Here is an 8520-nt window from a genome sequence, read left to right on the forward strand (position 1 = left end):
TTGTACTAGTTTGCATTCCCACCAGCAGTGCAGGAGAGTTCCTTTTTCTCCACATCCTCGCCAACATTTGTTGTTGCTAGTTGTTTGAAGATGTGCCAGTACAGGCTTATTTTAATGACCACCCTAATTGCTTGTGTGTATGCGTCTTAATAAACCTGAACTTTGCACAGTTTTGTGTATTTTAAGGTAATAAATGATTTTTAAAAAGTCTATTATCTGTAAATGTATTCACTCACGACAAACATTTTTCTTAATTTTTTGGTATTTGTAGACTATGTGGTTCATTTGCAAGCTTTTTTTTTTTCCGCAATTGTCACAAATCTCAAAAAACGTTACACTATATTTATTTTTAGAAACCATTTATAGGGCCCTCCCTGGTGGTGCAGCGGGTTAAAGCACAGCACTAAGAGGCTAAAGCCACTTCAGCATAAGTTCGATGCTGCCATAGAGGTGACCCACATGGCGCGGCAGACCTGACCCGCCCACTGCTCCCCTCAGCAGTGTACTTTATCAGAAGGCCTGCTCTGCTCCTGGCTCAGTCTCGGGTGCCCTCTCGCCACCTCTGGCCTATACCCCAGTTCTGTATACCTAAATAAATAAATCTTAATAAAAAAAAAATTTGTAAGTGCAACTACACAGTTCAAAGTGGAGTTGTCCAGGATGAACTCTGCTGATGTCTGGGGAAGGGTGTTAAGATTCCATTCTTGTCCTTCCATGTTGACTAAATTTATTATTGTGTGTACATACTACTTTCTCAATTAAAAAATCTTTTCAGAATATTTCATGAATGATAAGAAAACTTTAGTAAATAAAATATCAAGTGTTGTTATCTGGAATTTGTATATCTTTAACATCAGGATCAAAACCAATTAAAAACCTTGCAATCTATTATGTAGAAAGCAGCTCCCAGTTCCTTCATGTGCAGACAAGTTCATACCTTCCTGTTTTGACTAGGTCAGTCTTCAAAGACTAATACAATCTCTGAAAGACTATTAATTAAAAGTGAAGGCTGAAATGAAGGTTTTTTATTAATATGATCATTTATTTTTGCCCAATGAATTCTAAATGAGTAGAAATATGAAAAGACTGTATCTATACCAGAATCAATTAACCACTAATTATAACTTATATGTTTACCTATGAATAAACTAATACATATAACTGCTAACCTCACTACTAAGCACCTCTCTGTTGGGTAATTTAAATGTATTATCTTTAAATCTTAAAACTAAGGTATCACACTGACCATCCATAAAGTAATTTGTCCATGGCCTAACAACCAGTAGGTGTTCAGGGCCAAGATTCAAAAGTCAGGAACCGCGAAGCGTAATTTTTGCAAAATGCCTTAGTACTAGTTAATAGAGGGATCAAGAGAGAGCACACATCTGCAATCACAAAGCCTGACGCGGGTAAAAGACTAGCCTGAATGAATATGTAGGTGCTGCAATAACTGTACATAAGGCAAAACAGAAATCTGCCATGTTGCCATAAGCACAATGCCTAACAATTAAAAAAAAAATGATGTTCAAAGGACAAAAGAAGTCATCACTCACCAAAATTAAGCTCTTCAGAAAGTTTTTAATTGTTGTCTTAATAGAAAATAGTCACAAAAATATAGCTGAGAACACCTGATGTGAAACACTACCACAGAATATAAGAAAAAAATAGTTAAAAAATAATGTACATATAAAGGGCGCATTTAATGAGCCCGTCTTCTGGCTCCAGGTTCACCCTGAGGAGTCTGAAGCCAGCTCTCCAGTGTCAGCGTCTGGCCATGCACCATTGCCACCACTGCCACCATTCCCGGGGTCCAGACAGAATCAACAGCTCCAAGATCTACTCGGGCCTACACGCAAAAGGAAGGAAAGTGAAGGTCGTCGCAGCACCAGTCACGTTGAGGCCACCAGACAACCCATGTCTGCTCACAGCCGCAGCACTGTGCCATGGTGTCACCTGAGTTGCACAGTGTCAGTGTCTCGTCCTACAGGTCTCCCTGTTGTCTGACAGTTGGACCGCTCCTCTCGGGCAGCCACTCTGGGGGCCTGGGAATGCTAACGCCATTCATCAACATGAAAGTCTTTGCAATAGTCCCAAACCCAAAATAAAACTTTCCAACTCATTCGACACAGGAAGTCCACTTTCAGATGCCTCTAGAAGTCAAGGCCACGACCTTCCTCACCCCGGGCCCCTTCAGTGTAACACACCTGTCCTGAGAAACCCACACTCTCTGAAAGCGAGCTAAAGCAGTCCTGACCGGCCCACCCGCTGTGAACTCACAAGGTCCAACTTCTCCGGGTCTCGTGCCTCACTGGGAAACTGAGTGGGACCAAGTCCAAACCCGCCTTCCTTCTGGCCTGCAGGGAGAGCAGCATACCCACCTCAGGGCTGGTAGGAAATGCAAAGGTCTAGTCCAAGGGCGGGGAGAGCCCGAGGCTGCGCTCACCCACTCAGTCCAGGAGGTCGTGCCCAGAGGAAGCAAGGGCTTGGCTCCACAGCCACACCCCTCACGAGGGAAGGGGCCCACAGCCCCAAGTGAAAGGAAAACCGAGGAAGGAAAGTGTTTCTAGCTGAAAAGAAATCAAAGTGAACCTTAAAAGGTTAATGAACTCAATAATGTTAAAAAAGCAACACCAACTTAAGGATGTGAATAGACTTTGAGTTCATTAACCTTTTAAGGTTCACTTTGATTTCTTTTCAGCTAGAACACGCACTCGGGGAGCACAGCAGTGCCAGAAGGCCTCGTATTGCGTGGCCCAGCTACGTCGGGCACTGGGCAGACAAGCCGACGAGTAGCAGGAGGGAGCGCGGCCCCTAGAGGGTGTGACGATACTTTCTAAAACTAGAGTATGGTGGTAGTTGCGGCCCTACAGACGCGCAGAGAACCAATGAACAGCATTACTCTTTGAAAGACGCGTGACCTATCAAAAAGTCAGGGTGTCAGGAAGGAGAACAAATGAAGGACGTCCAGGTGGAGCGGTGCTGCGAGCAGCAGACACCACGATGATGGTGGCAATGGCGCACCGAGCATTCACTGTGGGCCAGGCCTGGTGCCGCTGACTCAAACTGTATTTCTGTCACCGGGTGCTGTGGGTACTATTTTATCTTCCTTCAATGATGAAACGGGGCTGCCCTGAGGTCATACGGTCCCATCTGGCTCCGATCAGCACCGCCCAAAGCAGTCATGATGTAGACTTTGAAAGCTGCCGTACTCCAGAAAATGCAATCGTCCGGCTGCACTCGAGACAGCGTCTGATGTACCTATACTCACTGCAAATCTCAATGACTAGGAGGGAGAGAAAGGAAGACCTGAGGAGCCCTGCGATGAGGGAGAGGACAATTATCCTGACTGTCCCCGGTTGCCTACTCCTGTGAGCCAAGAAGTTCTTGCGGGCCTCTGGAACCTCAGTGAGAAGCTGAGATTAATGATGACATCCCTTTATCCATAGGCGTGAAAGCTCAGGATGGACAGACGTTGGAACATCCCCGACTGGGAATCCTGCCCTTAACAAATACACTAGATGCAGATACATGGTTTCTTGGCTGCCGAGACTCCCGTCCATCTGTCGGGATGGCAGCGTGCCTGCTCACATGTTGGTCAAACTGTCACTAGGGCATAGGTGCCAAGCAATGAGAGCTTTAAATGGGCAGCTTGCACAGCACTGCAAGAGCTTGCTCTTCTACAGAAAAAAAAAATTCTTTTTTCCTATAATACTGAAGGTTTGCAATCAAGTGAAATCTTGGTCAATCACATTTCAGTAGAAAAAAGACACAGCTAGAGTTAAGCCATGAGATAAGGAAGTAAAATCAAACCAGAAAAGACGCTTTGGAGACAAATAAGGTGTGGCACCGATGCTGTTCAGGTCGCCAGTCCTTCTTTAACATATGGCACGGTAATCCTTCTGCAGTGAAATCCTTTGATCAACAAGTCTTCAGTGATCTTTCAAATGGAATAAGCAGAGATGCGTCACAACTTAGTAGTTCCTAAGTTAAATAAGTTCTATTTGTTGGACAGTTATTTTAAAAATAACTGAAGTTTAATCTATGTCCAAAAGAATCCTTTAAGTACACAAAAGAAAGCAGAAACCAAATGAGATCCCCACAGATAATGGGGGGGGGGGGCAATGTTCAAAAGAAGATACCCAGAGATGAGGGGGTGCTAAGAATATTTTCAATCATTATTGAATAAATCGGGACTGGAGGCTGCAACTTTTCACACTGTCCTGTCCACAGGCAAAAATGTTCCTAAACTACTCCCATTCTACCTTTCAAGACCTGGGTGGCTGGCATGAAGCGACTAATGTCCTTCCGGTCTGGAAATTCTTCCCTCAGAGAAAATTCCTAATGCTGCCATTTGAGCCATTAGTTCTTGCTCGGCCCTTGGTGAGTTTGAAGAACAGCTGGCCCATCATCATTCTCCATATAGTTCTTCATCTGCAAGTTCAGGGCGTTCTGATTAAATAACCCAAGTCTCCTCTTTGCCCTGAGAAGTAAAAGTGATTCCATTAACTTTCTCTCACTAGGCCAATCTATCAACTCTTTATGCTGTGATCATTTCAGCCACTCATTTCTGTCAACACTTTGGCCTGAAAAGAAGGACAGGCCTGCCCCACTGAGCCAGCAGAGAAGACTTTCCCTTGGTGCTAATGTAGCATCAAAACAAAGGAGTTTCCAAGTCCGGCAGCTTTCAGTAAAGTTACTGAAGACAGTAGTCTTAAATCTACTTTTCTTTCAGGAAACAGTAAGGATTTAATACTGTGAAGTAACACCACTCTTAGCTTTCTGGTAAGTACCAACAAAAAAGTGTTTAGCATGATGCCAGTGCTTGCTACCAAGCTATTCCTGCCGATTTGGCCCTGAAACAGGTCTCTTGAGATCATTCCTACTGTGTCACTCAAGAAACTAGAGGACCTTCCGCATAGCCAGTGGGACTGGCTCTAAATTCCAGCATCTGGCCAGCAGTTCTCTGTACTTGCCAATCACCTTCCTTCCTTTATTTCTGCCCCGCCCCCCACAAGCACATAGCTCCCTCAAAACAGCCAATGCTTTCTTTCATTCTCCAGCACCTGTCTTTGCGCACACTGATCCCTCAAAGGCTTACCCTCATCCCAGGTCCATCCATAATTTTTCCAACTCAAGCTATGTCATCTCTTCATAAATCCGTAATAGTTTTCATAATTGCTTATTCATTTCCTATTTTCACTTTTATGTACAGTTTACGGCCAGTTGATTTTTGCTAAAGGTAATAAAAATTGTTTCAGTGGAGCAAAGGCAGTTTAGGGGCGGTTGGACAGCCACAAGCAAAAGAAAAAGAACCGATAGCTAAACCACATATGTGCAAAAATTAACTCAAAGCAGATCAGAGATGTTAATGCAAGACACAAAATTAATAAAACACTCAGAAGAAAACACAGACCACCTCCTGATCTCAGGCCAGGCCGAGAGTTTGACACTTGCATGCCACCAAAACATGATCCACACTGATAAATCAGACTTCACCAAAACTAAAAACTTCTGAACTGCAAGACACCAGAACAGAATGAAATGTCAAGTCACAAACTGAGAGAACACACCCATAAATTTCTTATTAGGCAAAGACTCATTCAGAAAGCATAAAGGACACTCTAAAACTCAGGAAGAAATCAATTTCAAAACAAGCAAAAGATTTGAACAGAAACGTCACTAACAAGCAACATCTGGCAAACAGGCACATGAAAAGGTGCTCGGTATCTTCAGCTGTGAGAGAAACAGAAATGAGAGCCAAGATGAAATACAAGCGCACACACCTACAAGTGCACACACCTGTTAGAATGGCTAATAAAAATGCCACTACCTGGAAAATCCCAAACCAGCATCACATGCTGCTGAGAATGCAGAGAAGTGTACCCCTCCAGTGCTAACGCTAAGACTGCAAAATGCTGCAGCTACTCCAGGAAAGTTTGGCAGTATTTTAGTAAGTCAAACAGATACTAACCCTATAATTTAACACCCACACCCCTTGGCATTTACCCTAAAAACTGAAAACATGTTGATACTAAAACCTGTCACGAGGGTTCCAAGCAGCTTTACTCAGAATGCCCAACCCCGGGCCTCCCTGGTGGTGCAAGGGGTTAAACAGCAGCACTATGAAGCTACCTGCAGGCATCACAACATGAGAAAGATCCCGCCAGCTTGCTGACCCACAGGGCGCAGCAGGCCGCTCCTGTCTCCCCACTGCTTCCCTCAGCAGAGTATTTCCATCGACCCACCTATTCTGATCCCCACTACCTCTCACCCCACTGGGCCTCTGGCCTGTACCCCCCAGTTCTTGTATGCATAAATAAATAACTCTTAAGGAAAAAGGAAATAATACAAACCCAGAAACCACCAATGTGTCCTTCTAAGGTAAACTGTTCCCTGCATGAGGTGGAGCCTCGCGACGCCTGAGCTGCTAGGAACCCCACTGACACAACGTGCTTTGGCAAACCGCTTACACAGATTTCAGGTTTCCCTTCTTTCTGTTGATATGCTGCTGCTTACATTTATCATAATGATTAAAATCAACCCAAAGAGATTACAAATGAGATGGAAAAAGGCACAAAATGATGTAAAAATAAACTATTATAGTATTTAAAAAAAAAAATCAACCCAAAGAAACCCTGCACGCTAGCTAGGCAGCGTGAATGATGATGCATGATGATGCAGGCTTAAAAGTCACAGTTTCTCAAGTATTTCTTGAATCTGAAAAACCAGTAAGATTAAGCCTTGTAAATGTTTATAACCTGACCTTAATTCTGCAAAAATAAATTAAGACTCCTGTCCTGAGTTGTTCCTACTGCCTCTAGACACTAGCACACTGGCCACAATGTGAACGCGAGCTCTGCTGCCCCGCCTGTGTGGACTCTCCCAGTCTATGAAGACTGAAGGCTTAAGAGCCCTTTTTAACACTTGGTGTTGTGAAACGCGATCACAATGCATTCATACACAGTATCATCAAACAATGCCATTTGTTCGACTCTTACTTGGTGAAACAACTTGAGAAAAGCAGTTAACCTGAAACAAAGCTGTAGTTATCTTGGCTGTGAGATTTCTAACTTCGTGGTTTTTTCCTTTTAATTTTAGATACAGCTGACAGATGGATAATGGAGTCTCTTCCAGGTTCTTGAAACAAGGAGCTAAGTGTACAGCAGACAGCTCTGCCCCATGTGCAATCAGCAAGACAGCAGCCCTGCAAGGAAAAAATGAAACAAAGCACACAGAGAAGCGGTGAAGCCCCCAAGCAGACAGTGCTGCCCTGCTCCTAATGACCTTCCACTCCGCATCCATTCCTGGAAGGCCAACTACACACTGTTCTAGGTGTGCCCTCCGTAAACAGGGATACTACCTGACTTAAAAGTAAGGGGCGGTACATACACAATATTGAAGACAGTACCCCTAGAACACAGAAGAGCATCCCCAAATCTCAAATAACCTAGCAATTTAACTATATGACTTCCACTTAATTTCTACTTAATGCATATTTTACTGATAAACATCTGAGGGTCTAGCTGTCACTATTCTCCCTAACTATGTGCCCAGAAGAGTAATGTCTATCTTCATGTTCAAGTACGGGTTCCCAGGCAACAGGCAGAGACTCAGAGAGAGGAGTTACTGCAAAGAACCATCAAAATCCAGGAATCTACATGACTAAATAAACAGGATTCACAAACACCTATTTGTCCAAGTTGACAAAGATCCCATGACTAACAAAGTCCCTAATAGTTTACTAAAGACTTAGGAGAGAGTTGCTTCTAATCCTCAGGAGTTGTGCAGGAGTCTTAAAGGTCAGGAGGGGAAAGGGCAGTCTCATTCTCGCCAGGCTCTCTATAGTTTCTTTTTTTCAGTGTTGCCAACACTCATCTGCAAGAACAGCAAAATGTGCCTAGGTCTGAGTGCAAAGATTTCAGATAACAATGGAGGAGAAAGCATGAGCAGAACAACTGGGAAAATGCATGAAACACAGCAACCTCAGAAAGCCATTCACAAAGCAAGGGGAAAAATAGACTCCTGGCCAGGCCAGGCCAGGCCCTCCCTTGTGGAGGCAAATGGGAGCACACCCACAGCAACCCCCCACTGTGCAATGGACTAGCTTACACCACCTTGGCAAGTGCTTGATCTGGACTCTACCCTTTCTCAATTAGTCTGACACCATAGTCAAAAATTTGGTATTTTCTACACTGTCTCACTAATTGTGTAGTACATACTTATTAACTTCTCGTGTGCTCTTTACGACATTACTAAAGTCATCAAGAGTGGCCTCTACTAATTGCAAACAAAAAGAACTTGTTTGTCCAAAACACTACAGAGAACAAGAAGACCACACAAGCAGCAGCATCCTCCTGACTAGGCACAAGGTGTCTAGTGAGTCAGTCCCACTTTCTGCTCACCCTGGAACGTTCTCCAGCTCTGCTCAGTCACCAACCTATTCTCAAACTTCCTCAAGACCTTGTTTCATGAAATCTCTCTCTCTCTCTCTCTCTCTCTCTCTCTCTCTCTCTCTCTCTC

At 43.9% G+C, this 8520-nt stretch overlaps 1 protein-coding gene across 4 annotated transcripts in view; it reads right to left on the reverse strand.

Moving 5' to 3' along the window:
• Positions 1–8520, reverse strand: part of VRK1 (vaccinia related kinase 1) — a 73263-nt gene that overhangs the window by 62480 nt on the left and 2263 nt on the right. Inside the window, exon 1 of one of the 4 annotated variants that reach the window (XM_012724335.1) lies at positions 7030–7073. The exons of the other annotated variants lie outside the window; for them this stretch is intronic. The gene's annotated coding sequence lies outside the window, so the exon portion shown is untranslated. Of the gene's footprint in view, positions 1–7029; positions 7074–8520 lie in introns of those variants that run through there. 4 annotated transcript variants of the gene reach the window in all.

Source organism: Condylura cristata, unplaced genomic scaffold (genome assembly GCF_000260355.1).
Source record: "Condylura cristata isolate star-nosed mole 26May11 unplaced genomic scaffold, ConCri1.0 scaffold00013, whole genome shotgun sequence".
Taxonomy (NCBI): Eukaryota; Metazoa; Chordata; class Mammalia; order Eulipotyphla; family Talpidae; genus Condylura; species Condylura cristata.